Source organism: Phyllobates terribilis, unplaced genomic scaffold (assembly GCF_046119375.1).
Source record: "Phyllobates terribilis strain yellow unplaced genomic scaffold, ASM4611937v1 Scaffold_10__3_contigs__length_209671492, whole genome shotgun sequence".
Lineage (NCBI taxonomy): Eukaryota > Metazoa > Chordata > Amphibia > Anura > Dendrobatidae > Phyllobates > Phyllobates terribilis.
The window spans coordinates 176,078,861-176,102,169 of record NW_027362770.1 but is presented as its reverse complement, the minus strand read 5'-3'; the positions used below and the strand labels follow the sequence as shown (position 1 = coordinate 176,102,169).

The 23,309-nt window shown below is 50.8% G+C and overlaps 1 protein-coding gene across 1 annotated transcript in view; it reads left to right on the top strand.

The window, feature by feature from the left end:
• The window catches only part of AGBL3 (AGBL carboxypeptidase 3), a 316,148-nt gene that overhangs the window by 149,058 nt on the left and 143,781 nt on the right, over positions 1–23,309 (top strand). Inside the window, exon 2 of the mRNA XM_073650211.1 lies at positions 11,330–11,391. The gene's annotated coding sequence lies outside the window, so the exon portion shown is untranslated. The remainder of the gene's footprint in view (positions 1–11,329; positions 11,392–23,309) is intronic.

Below are 23,309 nucleotides of genomic sequence, written 5' to 3'. Positions count from 1 at the left end.
TTACAACACCCCCACACAGTATGATGCCCCACACACACACAGTATGATGCCCCACAGTACCTTCCAAACACTACAGTGCCCTTACAGGACCTCCACACACAGAATTGTGCCCCAGAATTCCCTGCTTCAAAATGATGCACTCATATAGTATGATGGCCCCACACATACAGTATGATGCCCCACATTGCCATTCCATACAGCACAGTGGCCTTACAGCACTCCCACACACAGTATGATGCCCCAGAGTTCCCTGCTTCAAAATGATGCCCCCATACAGTATGACACCCCCACACACAGTATGATGCCCCACAGTGTCAATGCACACAGTACAGTGCCATTACAGCACCCCACACACACAGTATGATGCCCACACAGTATCCTTCCACACACTACGGTGCCCTTACAGCATCTCCACACACAGAATTATGCCCCAGAATTCCCTGCTTCAAAATGATGCTCTCATATATAGTATGATGCCCCCACACATACAGTATGATGACCCACATTGCCGTTCCATACCGCACAGTGCCCTTACAGAACTCCCACACACAGTATGACACCCCCACACACAGTATGATGTCCCACTGTGTCAATGCACAGAGTACACTGCCACTACAGCACCCCCACACACAGTGTGATGCCCCACAGTATCCTTCCACACACTACGGTGCCTTTACAGCACCTCCACATACAGAATAACGCCCCAGAGTGCCCGGCTTAAAAATGATGCCCCCATACAGTATGGTGCCCACACACAGAGTATGATGCCCCACACACAATAGAATGGCATTGCAATGGCCCCACACCATATCCTTGCCTCTCGTATTCCCTCCACGCAATGTATGAAGCCCTCACAGCATCCCTGCCATAGTATGGGGCCTGATAATATTTACTTCTTTAACACTTAAAGGGCCGGACCACTTTAGGCATGTTGTGCTGTAAAGAGCCAATAAGCTTCGACGGTAAGGTACGTGGTTAATATATTTCAGAAATATTGGTCTTGTGCTCCAGGCATGAGGAAATTTCTCCTGGTGTCTCACAGTCCAGAACAGTTCCGCATTACTGGACTGTAACGCTTGTTAATAGCAAATCTCCCTTATGGTTGGTTGGGTTGCCGTCATCAGCGGTCTGACTAATGTATAGACTAAATGATCATTCATCCCTATAGCATGACGCTAATACCAAAAAGGAGACAAATATGACATTTATATAGAAAAATCCATATATTGTAGTGATTTGCTTTTACTGGATACTATTCCTTTAAGAGCGACTGACTCCTATTCCGGGGGATTTAAGTCGTTCATCTGAATTTATGGATTTTGTGGGGTTTATAAATATTTAGCCAAAAGCATGGAATGGGTTAAATAAAATAAAAAATCTATTCTTATCTCCTTGACCTCTTACCAAACTGGCACCGCTAGTCTATGCTTATTTCCTGCAGTGACCTCTGCAGCCAATCACTGCCCTAAGCAGTGATGCATTTATGCTGGGAGGGTCTCAATTTTTCTTAAACAATTCTGACAAATTCATGGACAAAAAAGTACAGGGCTTAAGTAAGACACAACCCCAAATGGGTGGTTCCAGAAGGGTTAAGGCAAGGTGGGGCAGGACTAAAACTATGTGTACAGCATGTGACCGCTGAGGCCAGTGACTGGTTGCAGTGGCCATGTGAATTATGTATAGTAAGTGGCTGCGAGGTTGTCAACTGTCCCAAATTTTTAGAACTTACTGAGTCTTGGTAGACTAGACTTGTAAGTGTCAAAGAATCCTTCCTTGTCCTGATTTTTTAATTTGTGACCACTGCAGCCAGTCACTGTTACAACTCGGGAATGCTTCCATATCCACCACCGATTATGAGACTGTTTTTTTCATGACACGTTGTACTTTATATTAGTCGTAAATTTAGGTCAATATTTTTGTTGTTTGTTTTTTTAATAATTTTGAAAAATCAACAATTTTCAAACTTTTACATTTTTTTACTCCTTTAAATCAGAAAAAAAGTTAACAAACGGTATTTCCTATATGTTTACTTTTTGTCAGCATCATTTTTCACATTTTTTTTATGTTTCGCTGATGGGGTTAAAGATGGAGCTTCGTCCATCTGTTAACCATTTAGATGCTGCTGTGATGTTCAGCTTATGGGATTAAAGAGGGAGCGTCCTCCATCCGTTAACCATTTAGATGCTGCTGTGATGTTCGGCTGATGGGATTAAAGAGGGAGCCTACTCCATCTGTTAACCATTTAGATGCTGCCGTGATGTTCGGCTGATGGGATTAAAGAGGGAGCCTCCTCCATCTGTTAATCATTTAGATGCTGCTGTGATGTTCGGCTGTTGGGATTAAAGAGGGAGCGTCCTCCATCTGTTAACCATTTAGATGCTACTGTGATGTTCGGCTGATGGGATTAAAGAGGGAGCCCCCTCCATCTGTTAACCATTTAGATGCTACTGTGATGTTCGGCTGATGAGATTAAAGAGGGAGCCTCCTTCATCTGTTAACCATTTAGATACTGCTGTCATTATTGATAGCGGCATTTAAGGACGTTGTTCACACTGATTGTGGCTGAGTCTACTGCTACTGGGGGAGACACCATATACTCATTTCTAAGTCTCTTAAAAAGGTGTATTGGTCGTGACTTTATTTTTCCATTCATTTTAACACCAGCTGTATAAATCCATAAGTAGCAGTAGTCATCTAAATGCTTTCATTTGAACACTTTATGCAGGATTCTGCCCTCAGATAGGATGGCACAGCACCCTGGCAGGGTGACATTTATATAGCGGTACACAGGCCATCCGTAATTCCCCTTATGTCTTCAGCCTGCCTTATTGCAGCGCTCTGCTATTTTAGGATCCCTTGGGATGAGAGCTGCAGGCATCGTGAGATGTGCTGTCATTTCTTATAATAGCCGGAAAATATCACAATTACTGTATAACGTCATGTAGGGGGTCGCCGTCCTATCCTCCGGCCACTGATGTTTTAGCAGCAGCAAGTGACGGTCACCCGCCCACTCACCCACCCACCCACAACCGTCACATTCCATATAATTGACTGGAAGGGATGTCAGCAAGTAATCTGTAATTACAAGTAACCCAAGAGGCCGACCCTCGGGGCGTTATACGAGCTTCACCCGGATAATAATTTGTACCATGGGTGACTTAGGAGACTGAGCTGAATCTACATTCCTCCAGAGCTGACATCTGTATGACGACACCTTGTAAGGTGCTGCATTATTAATGGACCAGACATGAAACTTCCATCATTACAAGCGGCATGTCCAATTGCAGCGATCGCTCCATCATGTGTCATGTAAAAGGACTAATAAAGTCTCGCAGCTTTAAAAATACATCTAGGTTCGTCCACACCCCCATGGGCAAGATATCAAATAGAGGTCACCGAAGGAGGCAGGAACAGGAGGGGAACGCGTTCTCAGAATTTCATATCTATAACATTTTATCAATGAGGAAGAAATGGGATCCGATAGATGTGGGGTAATGAATATTCTGGATTATTGGGTAGTGATAGAGAAAGATTTAATGGTAGAGACAGGAGCGTAACCATCGCAGTCGCAGGAGTGGGGCCCACCGACGCTAGGGCTTCCGAGGACGCACATTCAGCTTAAGTGTATTGTGGTGCAGAGATCTGCCGGCTCGCTGCACTGCAATACACGCCAACGTCCAATCAGCGGCCAGCAGCAGACGACGTGCGAGACGCTCATCTCCCGGCCGGTAGCAGCGGAAGGACCTCGACCTCCGGACCCATCTGCGGGACGGAGATGCAGCCGGGAGATGAGCGGCGCGAGGCGCTCATCTCCCGGCCGGTAGCAGCGGAAGGACCGCCGGGGTCGGGATACTTCTGCTGCGAGCGCCCACTCATGTCCCGGGTTCTCGCAGCGGAAGTATCCGCACAGCCAGCGCCGCTGACATCCATGCGGCTAGGGTGTGAAGGGAGGACCGGGGAGCGGCGCTGACATCCAATTGGTCGCGGCCGCTATTTAAAAGTGCCGCACAAATCGGTGATTGGTCGCGGTCTTGGGCCGCGACCAATCACTGATCTTGCCGCAAAAGTTAAACACTACTGTGCTGATTGGTCGCGGACGCTGCCTGCGACCAATCACCGATTTGGGCGCCACATTTCAATATCGTCCGCGACCAATCACCGATCTTGGCTCCACATTTAAACACCGCTGTGCTGATTGGTCGCCGACGCTGGGCGCGACCAATCGCCGATTTTGGCGCCACATTTAAATAGCGTCCGCGACCAACCAGCACAGCGGTGTTTGAATGTGGAGCCAAGAACCGTGATTGGTCGCGGCCGATATTTAAATCTGGCACCCAAATCGGTGATTGTTCGCGGGCAGCGTCCGCGACCAATCAGCACAGTAGTGTTTAACTTTTGCGGCAAGATCAGTGATTGGGCGCGGCCCAAGACCGCGACCAATCACCGATTTGTGTGGCACTTTTAAATAGCGGCCGTGACCAATTGGATGTCAGCGCCGCTCCCCGGTCCTCCCTTCACACCCTAGCCGCATGGATGTCAGCGGCGCTGCCTGTGCGGATACTTCCGCTCCCAGAACCCAGGACATGAGCGGGCGCTCGCAGCAGAAGTATCCCGACCCGCAGCGCCGCTCCCCGGTCCTCCCTTCACACCCTAGCCGCTGATGTCCTCACAGTATCCGCATGGTGTTACAAAGGTCCGGACATTTGTGTTAAAAATCGCTGATTGGTCGCCGGCGCTGCCCGCGACCAATCACCGATTTGGGCGCGACATTTAAATATCGGCCGCGACCAATCACCGATCTTGGCGCCAAATTTAAACACCGCTGTGCTGATTGGTCGCGGACGCTATTTAAATGTGACTCCAAAATCGGTGAATGGTCGCGCCCAGCGTCGGCGACCAATCAGCACAGCGGTGTTTAAATTTGGCGCCAAGATCGGTGATTGGTCGCGGCCGATATTTAAATGTGGCGCCCAAATCGGTGATTGGTCGCAGGCAACGCCAGCGACCAATCAGCGATTTTTAACACAAATGTCCAGACCTTTGTAACACCATGCGGATACTGTGGGGACATCAGCGGCTAGGGTGTCAAGGGAGGACCGGGGAGCGGCGCTGCGGGTCGGGATACTTCTGCTGCGAGCAGTCGCTCATCTCCCGGTTTCTCGCAGCGGAAGTAGCCGCACAGGCAGCGGCGCTCCCCGGTCCTCACTAATACGATTCCGCTCCCCGGTCCTCACCAATACGATTCGCTGATTGGTCACGCTCTTTGGTCACCGATTTGGGCGCCACATTTAAATAGCGGCCGCGACCAATCAGCGAGCTTGGCGCCACATTTAAACACTGCTGTGCTGATTGGTCGCGGACGGCGATTGCGACCAATCAGCATTATTGGCGCCAAATTTAAACCCCGCTCTGCTGATTGGTCGCGACCGCCGGCCGGCCCGCCAGTCAGCGATTTTGGCGCCGAATTTAAACCCCGCTCTGCTGATTGGTCGGGGTTGCCGGCCGCGACTTATCAGCATTGTTGGTGCCAAATTGCCGGCCGCGACTAATCAGCATTATTGCCGCCAAATTTAAACACCGCTCTGCTGAATAGTCGCGGCCGTGACCAATCACCATTATTGGCGCCAAATTTAAATACCGCTTTGCTGATTGGTCGCGACCGCCGGCCGCAACCAATCAGCATTATTGGCGCAAAATTTAAACCCCGCTCTGCTGATTAGTCGCGACCGCCGGCCGTGACCAATCAGCGATATAGTTGCCAAATTTCAAGACCGCTTTGCTGATTGGTCGCGGGTGCCGGCCGCGACCAATCAGCGATTTTGGCGCCAAATTTAAACACCGCTCTGCTGATTGCGCCCGGTCTGCCGCATACATATTCTAGAATACCCGATGCGTTAGAATCGGGCCACCATCAAGTGAACAGATTATAATGAGTGATGGTATTATATTGCCCATATATTGTATCTACTATATAATCTTATCCCGTCTGTCTGTCTATCTATCTGTCTGTCTGTCTGTCTTTCTGTCTGTCTGTCTGTCTGTCCAGGAAATCCCGTGTCACTCATTGGTCCGGCAGCGGCCAATCAGCGCCGCGGGATTTCTGAAAAAAGATGGCGGCAATTAGCGGCTCATCTGCCGGACGGAGGTCAGCGGCGATGCACCGGGGAGATGAGCGGCGCTAGCAGCACAACTACCCCGACCAGCGCCGCTGACCTCCATGCGGCTAACGTCAGAAGATCAGCGGCTTGGCCCGCTGATCTCCCGACAGCAAGTGTGAACGGAGGACCAGGGAGCGGCGCCGCCGGTCGGGATGCTTCTGCTGCGAGCAGCCACTCATCTTCCGGCTTCTCGCAGCAGAAGGAGCCGCACAGGCAGCGCCGCTCTCTGGTCCTCGCTAATACGGAGCCGCACAAGCAGCGCCGCTCCCGGGCCCACACTAATACGACGCTGATTGGTCGCGGTGGCTGGCCGCGACCCATCAGCGAGATGGGCGGCAAATTTAAACGCCGCTCTGCTGATTAATCGCGGCCGGCCACCGCGACCAATGAGTGAGATGGGCGGCAAATTTAAACGCCGCTCTGCTGATTAATCTCGGCCGGCCGACCGCGACCAATCAGCGAGATGGGCGGCAAATTTAAACGCCGTTCTGCTGATTTCGCGCGATGGCCGGCCGCGACCAATCAGCGAGATGGGCGGCAAATTTAAACGCCGCTCTGCTGATTGGTCGCGGTGGCTGGCCGTGACCAATCAGCGAGATGGGCGGCAAATTTAAACGCCGCAGTGCTGATTGGTCGCGGTGGCCGGCCGTGACCAATCAGCGAGATGGGCGGCAAATTTAAACGCCGCTCTGCTGATTGGTCGCGGTGGCCGACCGCGACCAATCAGCGAGATGGGCGGCAAATTTAAACGCCGCTCTGCTGATTAATCGCGGCCGGCCACCGCGACCAATCAGCGAGATGGGCGGCAAATTTAAACGCCGCTGTGCTGATTGGTCGCCGACGCTGGGCGCGGCCAATCATCGATTTTGGCGCCACATTTAAATAGCGTCCGCGACCAACCAGCACAGCGGTGTTTAAATGTGGAGCCAAGATCGGTGATTGGTCGCAGCCGATATTTAAATTTGGCGCCCAAATCGGTGATTGGTCGCGGGCAGCGTCCGCGACCAATCAGCACAATCACAGTAGTGTTTAACTTTTGCGGCAAGATCAGTGATTGGTCGCGGGCCAAGACCGCGACCAATCACCGATTTGTGCGGCACATTTAAATAGCGGCCGCGACCAATTGGATGTCAGCGCCGCTCCCCGGTCCTCCCTTCACACCCTAGCCGCATGGATGTCAGCGGCGCTGCCTGTGTGGATACTTCCGCTGCGAGAACCCGGGACATGAGCGGGCGCTCGCAGCAGAAGTATCCCGACCCGCAGCGCCGCTCCCCGGTCCTCCCTTCACACCCTAGCCGCTGATGTCCCCACAGTATCCGCATGGTGTTACAAAGGTCCGGACATTTGTGTTAAAAATCGCTGATTGGTCGCGGACGCTATTTAAATGTGGCGCCAAAATCGATGATTGGTCGCGTCCAGCGTCGGCGACCAATCAGCACAGCGGTGTTTAAATGTGGAGCCAAGATCGGTGATTGGTCGCGGCCGATATTTAAATTTGGCGCCCAAATCGGTGATTGGTCGCGGGCAGCGCCAGCGACCAATCAGCGATTTTTAACACAAATGTCCGGACCTTAGTAACACCATGCGGATACTGTGGGGACATCAGCGGCTAGGGTGTGAAGGGAGGACCGGGGAGCGGCGCTGCGGGTCGGGATACTTCTGCTGCGAGCAGTCGCTCATCTCCCGGCTTCTCGCAGCAGAAGTAGCCGCACAGGCAGCGGCGCTCCCCGGTCCTCACTAATACGATTCCGCTCCCCAGTCCTCACCAAAACGATTCGCTGATTGGTCGCGCTCTCCGCACGCGACCAATCAGTGATCTTGGCGCTAAAGTTAAACACCGCTCTGCTGATTGGTCGCGGCCGCTGCCCGCGACCAGTCACCGATTTGGGCGCCACATTTAAACACTACTGTGATGATTGGTAGCGGGCAGCGCCTGCGACCAATCAGCGATTTTTAACACAAATGTCCGGACCTTAGTAACACCATGCGGATACTGTGGGGACATCAGCGGCTAGGGTGTGAAGGGAGGACCGGGGAGCGGTGCAGCGGGTCGGGATACTTCTGCTGCGAGCAGTCGCTCATCTCCCGGCTTCTCGCAGCAAATACGATTCCGCTCCCGGGTCCTCACAGATACGATTCGCTAATTGGTCGCGTGCGGAGAGCGCGACCAATCAGCGAGATTGGCGCCAAATTTAAACAACGCCATGCTGATTGGTCGCGGCTGGAGTCCGCGACCAATCAGCGAGGTTGGCGCCAAATTTAAACAAAGCTGATTGGTCAAGGCCGCCGGCCGCGACCAATCAGCGATTTTTGCGCCAAATTTAAACACTGCTCTGCTGATTGGTCGCGGCCGGCGATTGCGACCAATCAGCATTATTGGCGCCAAATTTAAACCCCGCTCTGCTGATTGGTCGCGGTTGCTGGCCGCGACTAATCAGCATTGTTGGCGCCAAATTGCCGGCCGCGACTAAGCAGCATTATTGCCGCAAAATTTAAACCCCGCTCCGCTGATTGGTCACGTTCGCTGGCCGCGACCAATCAGCATTATTGGCGCAAAATTTAAACCCCGCTCTGCTGATTAGTCGCGACCGCCGGCCGTGACCAATCTGCGATATAGCCGCCAAATTTTAACACCGCTTTGGTGATTGGTCACTTTTGCCGGCCTCGACCAATCAGCGATTTTGTCGCCAAATTTAAACACCGCTCTGCTGATTGCGCCCTGTCGGCCGCATACATATTCTAGAATACCTGATGCATTAGAATCGGGCCACCATCTAGTCCATTAATAAAAATCTATTTTTTTCCCTGTAAATAGTTTGGCTTTTGGCCACAATTCTTCCATGAAGATCACTTCTGGCCAGACATCTCTGAACAGTACATGGGTTTAGCTGGTCCCACTGGTTTCTGCCACTTATGAGTTTATGGTACTGTTGGACATCTTCCAAATTTGTAGGGAAGTAAACATGATGTTTCTTTCGTCTGTTGTACTTTGAAGTTGCATGTTTGAAAGTTTCCTTGGACAAACAATATGTCTACTAGCATCCTCAATGTTGCCCATTTCTTGGTGTCCTCAATGCTGAGAAATACTGCAGACACTTATCCATTATGTAGTACCATCAGGGATTCATCTGATTGGCTCCAAATTTATTGAGTAGCTGGACAACGACTCCAAACATACAGGCAATATCATTAAGAACAAGGAGTCCTGAAAGTGATGAGAGGCTGAAAACTGGGTGAGGAACAGCCAACTCTGCCACAATGGTGAGGTTGTAGAAGACAGTTTCATGACACAGGTCATACACCAAGACTGAGCACAGCAACGAGACACAAGGTAGTTACATTGCATCAGCAAGGTCTCTCCCAAGCAAAGATTTTAATGCAGACTGGGGGTTTCAAGATGTTAAAGCTCTTTTGTAGAAGCACCAAAAAATACACCACATGGAGGGCAGTATACGCAGTGATTGGCCAACAAAACTTAGTGCAGCAAATGAAAGATATATCATGCTTACGTCCCTACATAATCATTAAATATCCAGCAGTGCCATCAACTCAGCACTGGCACCAACCAGTGAGACCCAGCTACATCCTTCTACTGTTTGGAGAAGTCTGGCCAGAAGTGGTCTTCATGGAAGAATTAAGTCCGAAAGCCAAGCATTCTACATGGAAACAAGCCCAAATGACCCAACTAAGAATGAAACATAATAACTGGAGTGCAGAAAAATGGCAGCAGGAGCTTTGGACCGATGAGTCAAAGTGTTAAATATTTGGCTTTTTAAGTAGAATTGTGAATTTGTTCATGATTAATGGTGTCCTCATACAAAGGAGATCTGGGGTTAGTCCTCCAAGATGTTTGGAACAACCTCCTGCCGAGTTCCTTCACAAACTGTATGCAAGTGACAAGTGTACCTAGAAGAAGAGATGAAGGCAAAGGGCTGTGCCATTTTGTCTCTAGTCAGCGCTACTTAGTTTTTTCCAGGTGACCACAGGTGAATCCATGGGCTATGTTGGTCATCCATGCAACTACCTGGATAAAGCCAAGACGTGGCGACAGGAGATGAAGTTTTAGTAATCATAGGAGTCACCGAGGATGCCAGACAAAAAGTCCTACTACCCTGATCCCTCTGGGTTGTCAAGGCAAGTATTTAGCGTCCCTTAACCAGAGAATCTTTAGCACTTCTGGTGCCCCTTCCACCAGTCCCATATTGAACCCCTTATTCCCTAAGCATGTGTGCTGTAATGTGAGGAAAATACTGATATGATTATAGTTTGTGCTTTCAACTCCTAGTTTTTTTGTTTTTAATGTAACAATTTTATGGCCCTAGCCCTATCCCTAACCCTAAGTCTCACCCTAGCAGTAAACCTTATCCTAACCCAATCTCTAGCCCCAAACCTAACCCTAGTCCTAAATTTAATCTTAACCCATAGTCCAAACCTAATCTAATTCCTAGAACTAAGACTAGAGGGTAAATTATGCACCCCCTATAGGCTGTGGCGCGTGGGGTCACCTACCACCTGGACCTTTCCCAACAAGTTACACCACCGTTGGTCCAGATGTGATGGAGCACTGGGACTTGGGACTAGAGTTCCAGGTAAATCTTTTTGCTCAAATCTAGCCAACAGTACATGTAGAAATCAGTTAATACCTGGAAACCAGCAACAAGCAGGTTGTAGCTTGTTGATGGTTTCCAGGTATTAACTGATTTTTTGGTTCTACAAGGCACAGGAAATACACTTTTTACTACAAATTAGATTTTTAAAATACTAATCAGAGATAGATCCTGTATACAATAGTCACACGGCCGCAGAAGCAAGCAATCCTTTACTCATTTTGCAAGGGAAGACGTTGATGAATAGCTCCGATACCGGAGGACTAATTAGGGAAGCATTGCCTATGGATTGGTCCTCTGTTTGATGAATGTCCCTTAAGCTCGATCCTTCTGGTTTCTCGCACAATCCTTTGATATATTATATATTTAAGGCTCCGATAATCTTCTTAGCATGGGCCAATAATCTGGGTAAACACGGGACTTATTTAATTGCTCCTCTTTACCCCGTCACTGACATGGCTTCATTAATTGCATTTACTTTACGTCTATTTTCTCCTCTTTGCATTATTTATAATGATCTATGGATATATGTATAATTTATACATCGTTTCTTATTTATTTCAGAGACTCGATTTATGTGTCTTAAAGGCCAAGTATACGGCACCTCATCCTATGGAATATAAGGGGTAATGAATGGCTTAATCTACCAACTAAAACCTATTGGATTATACTGATAGCTTCATTATAATCTATAGATACAACTGGACAATAGGTGTGGCGCCCCTGAGGGTTCAGTCGCCACAGAGGTACTGCACCTCACCCAGAGGTGTGGTGTCTCCTTCTCTCAGGTAAGGAGGGAGTACTGCCCGGGACCCCAACGCCTGCACTCAACACTACACTGCTCCAGGCCGGCTGGAAGGGCATTATGCACTTCTTCTGCTGCCCCGTCCCTGGCTGGAGTGGGGGGAACCAAAAGTGAGGGGGAACCAAGTAGTGGGTGTGGGTGGAGGACGCAGAACAGGGGAGCACTGTCAGGAGTAGTATAAGAAGGGAAGCCATCATGTGTAGGGGGGATTCAGTGAGAGAGAAGAGGAGAGGAGCAGTCTGAGGAGCAGAGTCTCTTCAGGAGCTCTGCTCCAGAGTGGGGCCTAGTAAGATAGGCCCAAGAGTGAGAGGGGAGCGGAGGAGAAAGGCTCCAGTAACAGAAGGGATCCCAGGGGGTACGGTGAGTGCAGGACGGCACCCGTTCGCCCGAATCTGCCAGGCGTCAGAGGGATCAGGCCGCAAGAAGGGAACCGGTCCCTGGACTAGCCGAGTTACTTTACGTCTCAGCTAGAAAACTGGAGGCTTCTGCACTTTCAAGGTGCAGTTGCCACTTTCGCACCTAAGCCGCCGAGAAGGGCACCATGTCAGGTCCGGGAACTTCAAGTTGCCCAGATGGATCTCAAGGTACTGTTCGGGACTTTGTGTGGCGAGGCGCAGGGCAGGAGGGAGAGACCCAGCGCGGGAAGTCGGCTAAGAAAGAAACATAAAGAGAGGGGTCTCGTTAAGTGCTCTTGAAATACTTGAGGGAGTGCTGAACCCCTGCCTGGTAAACGCAGCGCGACGTGGGAGGCCGACACCTGTACAGTGCTACCTGAAGAACCTAAATAACTGTGAGTAAACTCGGATGACTGCACCCCACTGTTTCTGTCAGTTATTTCTACCACGTTATCCCTCCTGCACTACAACGCCCAGGATCACCATCTGCACTTACACCGCCCTGGAGCTGTGCTCTGCCTGTGGAGAGCCGCACCAACCCAGCTGCCCTAACATCCGCTCCAGAGGTCTGCAGCAGCGCCGGTACCCATTACTGGGAACCACAGGTGGCGTCACAAGACCAAACTGTTATTCATCCCTTCGAGTAGCAGACCCCCATTTAAAGAGTGACCCCAGGGTACGGGCCTGGGAGCTAACAGCCGTGACATCCCACAGAAGGTCAAGGCCTGGGTACCGAGTTTCCCCCATATCCCCCTGGGCGAGTCATAGGGACCGGACAAAAAACACTGGATACCAGGGACTAAACACTAAAAGACTAGACAATAGAGACTGGACAAAAACCTCTGGATACCAGGGACTAAACACTAAAGGACTGGACACCAGGGACTGGAGAAAAACCACTGGATACCAGGGACTAAACACTAAAGACTGGACAATAAGGACTGGACAAAAAACCACTGGATACCAGGGACTAAATACTAAAGGACTGGACAAAAACCTCTGGATACCAGGGACTAAACACTAAAAGACTAGACAATAGAGACTGGACAAAAACCTCTGGATACCAGGGACTAAACACTAAAAGACTAGACAATAGAGACTGGACAACAACCACTGAATACCAGGGACTAAACACTAAAAGACTGGACAATAGGGACTGGACAAAAACCACTGAATACCAGGGACTAAACATTAAAAGACTGGACAGTAGGGACTGAACAGTAGAGACTGGACAAAAACCACTGGACACCAGGGACTAAACACTAAAAGACTGGACAGTAGAGACTGTACACCAGGGACTAAACACTAAAAGACTGGACACCAGGGACTGGACAAAAACCTCTGGATACCAGGGACTAAACACTAAAAGACTGGACAATAGAGACTGGACAAAAAACACTGGATACCAGGGACTAAACACTAAAAGACTGGACAGTAGAGACTGGACAAAAACCACTGGACACCAGGGACTAAACACTAAAAGACTGGACAGTAGAGACTGGACACCAGGGACTAAACACTAAAAAACTGGACACCAGGGACTGGACAAAACCTCTGGATATCAGGGACTAAACACTAAAAGACAGGACAAAAACCACTGGATACAAGGGACGAAACACTAAAAGACTGGACAATAGAGACTGGAAAAAAAACACTGGATACCAGGGACTGGACAAAAACCACTGGATACCAGGGACGAAACACTAAAAGACTGGACAATAGGGACTGGACAAAAACCTCTGGACACCAGGGACTAAACACTAAAACACTGGACAAAAACCACTGGACACCAGGGACTAAACACTAAAAGACTGGACAGTAGAGACTGGACAAAAACCACTGGACACCAGGGACTAAACACTAAAAGACTGGACAGTAGAGACTGGACACCAGGGACTAAACACTAAACAACTGGACACCAGGGACTGGACAAAACATCTGGATACCAGGGACTAAACACTAAAAGACAGGACAAAAAACACTGGATACAAGGGACGAAACACTAAAAGACTGGACAATAGATACTGGAAAAAAAACACTGGATACCAGGGACTGGACAAAAACCACTGGATACCAGGGACGAAACACTAAAAGACTGTGTAGCACCCTGAGGATTCGGCTGCTACAGGGGTATTGCACCTCAACCCAGAGGTGTGATATTCCACTCCCGGGTAAGGAAGGAGTGTGGAACTGAGCTCAGATAGACTGCATGCACTACATACATCCCATTTCAGAGGAGCAGGCCGACGGTACTCCCACTTAGAAATGTGCAGGTACAACCGAGCCTGTTCCTGGCTGGAGTGGGAGGGGGGTGGTACATCCCATGTAGTGTAGGGGCAGATAGGGGGAGCAGTCTGGGTAGTGATAGGAGCTCATTGGGTGCTGGTCACCTGAGCTCACACATAGAGGGATATATAAGGTGGGCACCAACTAGAATCAGGGTCAGACGCAGAGGGTCAGTCAGCTGCAGAGGACAAGTCAGATGCAGAGAGCAGGAAACAGCAGCCCTGGAGAGAGAGAGAGTGGAGCAGAGAAAGACCCAGAGGGGGAAGACTGAAGGGACCCAAGAACCCAAATTAGAACACCGGGTGAGGAGTCAGCATCAGGGTACCGGAACCCAAGCTGGTGGGGGCAAAAACAATCCCCAGCCAGAGACCGGAGATCGTGGGCAGCGTTTGCCACGGTCACCCACCACATTCACCCTGAAGGCAAACCACATGAAGGGTCAGGGAACCCAGGGCCAAGGGTGTCCCAACAGAAGGCCCGAGGGAGCTGGACCTAGGTGAATCACTGGTGGGGACGGCTGAAGAAAGGACAGAGGGAGAGCTCAGGGCCACGCTCCGGACTTGTTTGGGGGTTGGCTGGATCCAGGACCTGGTGGACGCAGCACGGCTCGGGTGGTCACTAGCAGCTGGAGTGACCAGTACAACATCTGCAGTAAGTAAACACCCTAAACTGCACAACCCGAGTCTGTCTTCATTGCCGGCTGCACCGCACCACCACAACCCCCATCCTCTGCGCCTGTCCCCTCTGAGGCTATACCCCTCCCGTTGGGGGTTATCCCACCAAGCTGCGCATCCACCATCAGCCTCAGCGGACCCTGCTGCAGCGGCGGCCACAGTGACCGCATTACAACGGGTGGCGTAGTCGACACAAAAGAACTTTAGTAACATCTGTAAAGCTGCCACATAACACTGAGCTTGACGCCCTGGGCACGGGACCGGGTCACAGCCGCTCGGAGACTACAACCCCCCCCATCTGATCCGGTGCCGGGTATTCCCCTCAAAAAGGAATATGTCCCAGGGGGCGCGTCAACTTTGGCGTAGTCGGCAGGATTACGTGCCCGCAACACCCGGGTACTGCGTGCCTGAAGAAAAGTGCAAGTTTACCTCAGAAAGAAGTCTCCTGCCGGTTCCGGAGGGTCCACGCCATCGGACTCCATCACCAGTCGTTTCCCGCCGATTGTCCGCCATTTCCAGCTTGTTCCCGCCATCTGCCGAGTTTCCCGCCACTGGGAAGCGATTCCCGCCATTTCCAGCTTTTTCCCGCCTTGGAAGAGCAGCGGACGCCATTATGGGCGTGCCAAAGGAGGGCAGGAGGCCGCCTCCCATCGTGGGCCAGGACAGAAAATGGCGCCAAAAGTGGAAACCGCCCCCACCAACAGAGACTGTGATGCTGGAGGTGTCTGTCAGCGTGAAAGAACTCCCCCTGGAGCTGACAGTCACCGAGTTGCCCCGGGACCGCCCTCGAAGTGGGAGGAGACGAAAGAGAAGAGAAAAGATGGGTGCCGCTTGGAGCAGTGTGGAGCGAGCGGACCCGGAGGCAAGATGTCTAACGAGGAGTAGCGGAGGAGCTTACCCGGATATGGAGAGAAAGCAGAACAGCACCGGCCCGCTGGCCAGGAGTCTGCTAGAGACCGAGGAAGGAGGGCAGAGCAGCACCGGCCCGCTGGCCAGGAGCCTGCCGGAAGCAGAGCAGCACCGACCCGATGGTCAGGAGCCTGCTAGAGTCCACAACCCCGCTAGGTCTAGCGGAGATCCTAGCGCAGCTCCCCCGAGACCGGGAGTGTGCACAAACTGCCCTGGAGGGCCTCGCAAGGAGGATGGCCCGGGTACAGCGCGAGATACTGGCGGAGTGGAGCCGGGAGATGACCCAGCAAGCTGAGACCAGTCAACGGAGCACGCTACCCTGGAAGAGGAAGCAGACCGCCTCTGAGGATGGCGCGGGAGGACCCAAGGCCGGAGACGGCGCCGAGAGGGGAGCCGAACGCATGAAGGCAGGTAAAGGGGACGCCTATACCCCAAGCCGTGACACCGCTTACCTGCCCCAGCTCCCCGTCGCAGAGCCCAAAAGTCCCCCTGCTGTGCCCGTAGCCGCCAGGTCACCGCCATGGACTAGGCCCCGACCGGAAGCCGCCGCCGCGACCCCTGTGACGTCACGCGCCTCGATCCGGAGCGTGACAAAGCAGGAATTACCAACAGCCTGGTCGCAAGGCCTAGTACCCCCGGGCGCCGCACCACCAACAGCGCCCCCTACCTCCGCGGAGCCTCCGGCCTGGCCGCAAGGCCAGGTAGCCCAGGGCGCCGCCGTCCTAACGGTGCCCTTCACCTTCCAGGTGCCCCAGGCCTGGCCGCAAGGCCTGGGCAACCCGGGCGCCACCACCACCGCGCCCGCGCCCGCAATACCAAGGATGCCACACCTGGGGGAGGACCTGTTCAGCCAGCTCACATGGCCGGACGGGCGGCCCTTCATCTGGCCCGAAGGATACCATGAGCTGGAACGGCAGCAGAAACTAGGGCCCTTGTGTGAGCCCCTGATTCCGGCTCCGAAGCCCGTGACTCGGGTCTCGCCTCCTTTAGAAGAAGCCCAATTCGTGTGGGACCCCACGGGAGAAGATTTGATGGGGTTCACCGGAGAAACTCGGGCAGTCGCCGCTGAGCGTACTGAGTGTTGTCGTCAGCAGCTAGCAGAGTTTAAGAGAGAACGGGAGGAGAGGCGGGTCAGAGAACAACAGGCCCAAATCCGGAGCGCGGAGCAGAAGAGCCGGACTAGGAGGAACCCTCGTGCAGCGCACTGTCCCCGCACCATCGGGACGGTGATAAAGTTCAACCCGCAGCATGGGTGGGGTTTTATTCGGGACCGTAACAACCGCGGTGACGTTTTTGTGACCCGCAGAGACGTCGAGTCCCACCTGCCGGAAGGTCACAAAGGCCGTGACCTCTACGTCGGAGACGAAGTCACTTTCACCCGGCACAAGTGTGCCAAAGGACCTTACGCCCTCCACGTACACCGCTTGACGGAGGAGGAGTTGCGGTACGGAGAGGAGGAGCCAGAGGACCCGGACGGGTCTGAAGAAACATCATATCAAGAAAGAGCAGGAGGGAGCCGTCGTTGAGGACGGGAGTAGAGACTGTATATAGTTGCCTGTCGGGGCACAGTGAACCGTTGCTGCTAATATAGTCCCCGTTGGGACCAGTGAACTGTTTACCCGTTAACCCCTTCATCCTACAGGCTGAGGACTGTGAGCAGCCATTCCCTTTCCTCTACCTGGCCGAGGACTGAGAGCGGCCAACTTCCCTGTATATAGTTGCGCTTCCTAAAGCGCCCCCTACCGGTTTTATAGGAAAAACCAGTTTTTCAAAGAGACTGTCGCACTTTTCCCGGACACACGTTGCACAGTGTCCGGAGGAGGAACCAGAGACAAGAGAAGTCTACGAGAATGTTTATATAAAAAAGTTTTTATATATATATAATGTTTATATGTTTTATATGTTCATATGAAAATTTTGTATGTTTTGGTGTTTTATGTCTTTACAGCCCGAGGACGTGCTGTGATTTACCAGGGGGGAATGTAGCACCCTGAGGATTCGGCTGCTACAGGGGTATTGCACCTCAACCCAGAGGTGTGATATTCCACTCCCGGGTAAGGAAGGAGTGTGGAACTGAGCTCAGATAGACTGCATGCACTACATACATCCCATTTCAGAGGAGCAGGCCGACGGTACTCCCACTTAGAAATGTGCAGGTACAACCGAGCCTGTTCCTGGCTGGAGTGGGAGGGGGGTGGTACATCCCATGTAGTGTAGGGGCAGATAGGGGGAGCAGTCTGGGTAGTGATAGGAGCTCATTGGGTGCTGGTCACCTGAGCTCACACATAGAGGGATATATAAGGTGGGCACCAACTAGAATCAGGGTCAGACGCAGAGGGTCAGTCAGCTGCAGAGGACAAGTCAGATGCAGAGAGCAGGAAACAGCAGCCCTGGAGAGAGAGAGAGTGGAGCAGAGAAAGACCCAGAGGGGGAAGACTGAAGGGACCCAAGAACCCAAATTAGAACACCGGGTGAGGAGTCAGCATCAGGGTACCGGAACCCAAGCTGGTGGGGGCAAAAACAATCCCCAGCCAGAGACCGGAGATCGTGGGCAGCGTTTGCCACGGTCACCCACCACATTCACCCTGAAGGCAAACCACATGAAGGGTCAGGGAACCCAGGGCCAAGGGTGTCCCAACAGAAGGCCCGAGGGAGCTGGACCTAGGTGAATCACTGGTGGGGACGGCTGAAGAAAGGACAGAGGGAGAGCTCAGGGCCACGCTCCGGACTTGTTTGGGGGTTGGCTGGATCCAGGACCTGGTGGACGCAGCACGGCTCGGGTGGTCACTAGCAGCTGGAGTGACCAGTACAACATCTGCAGTAAGTAAACACCCTAAACTGCACAACCCGAGTCTGTCTTCATTGCCGGCTGCACCGCACCACCACAACCCCCATCCTCTGCGCCTGTCCCCTCTGAGGCTATACCCCTCCCGTTGGGGGTTATCCCACCAAGCTGCGCATCCACCATCAGCCTCAGCGGACCCTGCTGCAGCGGCGGCCACAGTGACCGCATTACAACGGGTGGCGTAGTCGACACAAAAGAACTTTAGTAACATCTGTAAAGCTGCCACATAACACTGAGCTTGACGCCCTGGGCACGGGACCGGGTCACAGCCGCTCGGAGACTACAACCCCCCCCATCTGATCCGGTGCCGGGTATTCCCCTCAAAAAGGAATATGTCCCAGGGGGCGCGTCAACTGGACAATAGGGACTGGACAAAAACCACTGGACACCAGGGACTAAACACTAAAAGACTGGACAAAAAACACTGGACACCAGGGACTAAACACTAAAAGACTGGACAATAGAGACTGGACAAAAACCACTGGACACCAGGGACTAAACACTAAAAGACTGGACAGTAGAGACTGGACACCAGGAACTAAACACTAAAAGACTGGACACCAGGCACTGGACAAAAAACACTGGATACCAGGGACTAAACGCTAAAAGACTGGACAGTAGAGACTGGACAAAAACCTTTGGATACCAGGGACTAAACACTAAAAGACTGGACAGTAGATACTGGACAAAAACCACTGGACACCAGGGACTAAACACTAAAAGACTGGACAGTAGAGACTGGACACCAGGGACTGAACACTAAAAGACTGGACACCAGGGACTGGACAAAAACCTCAGGATACCAGGGACTAAACACTAAAAGACTGGACAATAGAGACTGGACAAAAACTACTGGATACCAGGGATGAAACACTAAAAGTCTGGACAATAGGGAATGGACAAAAACCACTGGACACCAGGGACTAAACACTAAAAGACTGGACAGTAGAGACTGGACACCAGGGACTAAACACTAAAAGACTGGACACCAGGGACTGGACAAAAACCTCAGGATACCAGGGACTAAACACTAAAAGACTGGACAATAGAGACTGGACAAAAACCACTGGATACCAGGGATGAAACACTAAAAGACTGGACAATAGGGAATGGACAAAAACCACTGGACACCAGGGACTAAACATTAAAAGACTGGACAATAGAGACTGGACAAAAAACACTGGACACCAGGGACTAAACACTAAAAGACTGGACAGTAGAGACTGGACAAAAACCACTGGACACCAGGGACTAAACACTAAAAGACTGGACAGTAGAGACTGGACACCAGGCACTAAACACTAAAGAACTGGACACCAGGGACTGGATAAAACCTCTGGATATCAGGGACTAAACACTAAAAAACAGGACAAAAACCACTGGATACAAGGGACGAAACACTAAAAGACTGGACAACAGAGACTGGAAAAAAAACACTGGATACCAGGGACTGGACAAAAACCACTGGATACCAGGGACGAAACACTAAAAGACTGGACAATAGGGACTGGACAAAAACCACTGGACACCAGGGACTAAACACTAAAAGACTGGACAAAAACCACTGGACACCAGGGACTAAACACTAAAAGACTGGACAATAGAGACTAGACAAAAACCACTGGACACCATGGACTAAACACTAAAAGACTGGACAGTAGAGACTGGACAAAAACCACTGGACACCAGGGACTAAACACTAAAAGACTGGACAGTAGAGACTGGACACCAGGGACTAAACACTAAACAACTGGACACCAGGGACTGGACAAAACCTCTGGACACCAGGGACTAAACACTAAAAGACAGGACAAAAAACACTGGATACAAGGCACGAAACACTAAAAGACTGGACAATAGAGACTGGAAAAAAACACTGGATACCAGGGACTGGACAAAAACCACTGGATACCAGGGACGAAACACTAAAAGATTGGACAATAGGGATTGGACAAAAACCACTGGACACCCGGGACTAAACACTAAAAGACTGGACAATAGAGACTGGACAAAAACCACTGGACACCAGGGACTAAACACTAAAAGACTGGACAGTAGAGACTGGACACCAGGAACTAAACATTAAAAGACTGGACACCAGGGACTGGACAAAAACCACTGGATACCAGGGACTAAACACTAAAAGACTGGACAGTAGAGACTGGACAAAAACCACTGGATACCAGGGACTAAACACTAAAAGACTGGACAGTAGATACTGGACAAAAAACACTGGACACCAGGGACTAAACACTAAAAGACTGGACAGTAGAGACTGGACACCAGGGACTAAACACTAAAAGACTGGACACCAGGGACTGGACAAAAACCTCAGGATACCAGGTACTAAACACTAAAAGACTGGACAATAGAAACTGGACAAAAACCACTGGATACCAGGGATGAAACACTAAAAGACTGGACAATAGGGAATGGACAAAAACCACTGGACACCAGGGACTAAACACTAAAAGACTGGACAGTAGAGACTGGACACCAGTGACTAAACACTAAAAGACTGGACACCAGGGACTGGACAAAAACCTCAGGATACCAGGGACTAAACACTAAAAGACTGGACGATAGAGACTGGACAAAAACCAGTGGATACCAGGGATGAAACACTAAAAGACTGGACAATAGGGAATGGACAAAAAACACTGGACACCAGGGACTAAACACTAAAAGACTGGACAATAGAGACTGGACAAAAACCACTGGACACCAGGGACTAAACACTAAAAGACTGGACAGTAGAGACTGGACACCAGGGACTAAACACTAAAAGACTGGACACCAGGGACTGGACAAAACCTCTGGATATCAGGGACTAAACACTAAAAGACAGGACAAAAACCACTGGATACAAGGGACGAAACACTAAAAGACTGGACAATAGAGACTGGAAAAAAACACTGGATACCAGGGACTGGACAAAAACCACTGGATACCAGGGACGAAACACTAAAAGACTGGACAATAGGGACTGGACAAAAACCACTGAACACCAGGGACTAAACACTAAAAGACTGGACAAAAAACACTGGACACCAGGGACTAAACACTAAAAGACTGGACAATAGAGACTGGACAAAAACCACTGGACACCAGGGACTAAACACTAAAAGACTGGACAGTAGAGACTGGACACCAAGGACTAAACACTAAAAGACTGGACACCAGAGACTGGACAAAAACCACTGGATACCAGGGACTAAACACTAAAAGACTGGACAGTAGATACTGGACAAAAACCACTGGATACCAGGGACGAAACACTAAAAGACTGGACAATAGGGACTGGACAAAAACCACTGAACACCAGGGACTAAACACTAAAAGACTGGACAAAAAACACTGGACACCAGGGACTAAACACTAAAAGACTGGACAATAGAGACTGGACAAAAACCACTGGACACCAGGGACTAAACACTAAAAGACTGGACAGTAGAGACTGGACACCAAGGACTAAACACTAAAAGACTGGACACCAGAGACTGGACAAAAACCACTGGATACCAGGGACTAAACACTAAAAGACTGGACAGTAGAGACTGGACAAAAACCACTGGATACCAGGGACTAAACACTAAAAGACTGGACAGTAGAGACTGGACTCCAGGGACTAAACACTAAAAGACTGGACACCAGGGACTGGACTAAAACCTTAGGATACCAGGGACTAAACACTAAAAGACTGGACAGTAGAGATTGGACAAAAACCACTGGATACCAGGGATGAAACACTGAAAGACTGGACAATAGGGAATGGACAAAAACCACTGGAACCAGGGACTAAACACTAAAAGACTGGACAATGGAGACTGGACAAAAAACACTGGACACCAGGGACTAAACACTAAAAGACAGGACAATAGGGACTGGACAAAAACCACTGGATAGTACAAACTCTACACTCTACCACTGGACACCAGAAACTGGATATTAAACCACTGCACAAGAGGGACTAGGGCAATAAACTACTGCATACCAAAAACTGGACACTCAACCACTGGACACCAGGGACTAGGGCAATAAACCACGGGACACCAGGGACTAGGGCAATAAACCACTGGACACCAGGGACTAGGGAAATAAACCACTGGACACTAAAGTCACTGGATAACAGAGACTACACACTCAACCGCTAGACACCCAGGGACTAGGGCAATAAACCACTGGATACCAGGGACAAGGGCAATAAACCACTCGTCACCAGGGCCTAGGGCAATAAACCACTGGACACCAGGGACTAGGGCAATAAACCGCTGGTCACCAGGGACTAGGGCAATAAACCACTGGACACCAGGAACTAGGGAAATAAACCACTGGACACCAGGGACTAGGGAAATAAACCACTGGTCACCAGGGGCTAGGGCAATAAACCACTGGACACCAGGGACTAGGGCAATAAACCACTGGTCACCGGGGACTAGGTCAATAAACCACTGGTCACCGGGGACTAGGGCAATAAACCACTGGTCACCAGGGAATAGGGCAATAAACCACTAGTCACCAGGGACTAGGGCAATAAACCACTGAACACCAGGGACAAAACTCTAAAAGACTGGACAAAAAACACTGGACACCAGGGACTAAACACTAAAAGACTGGACAATAGAGACTG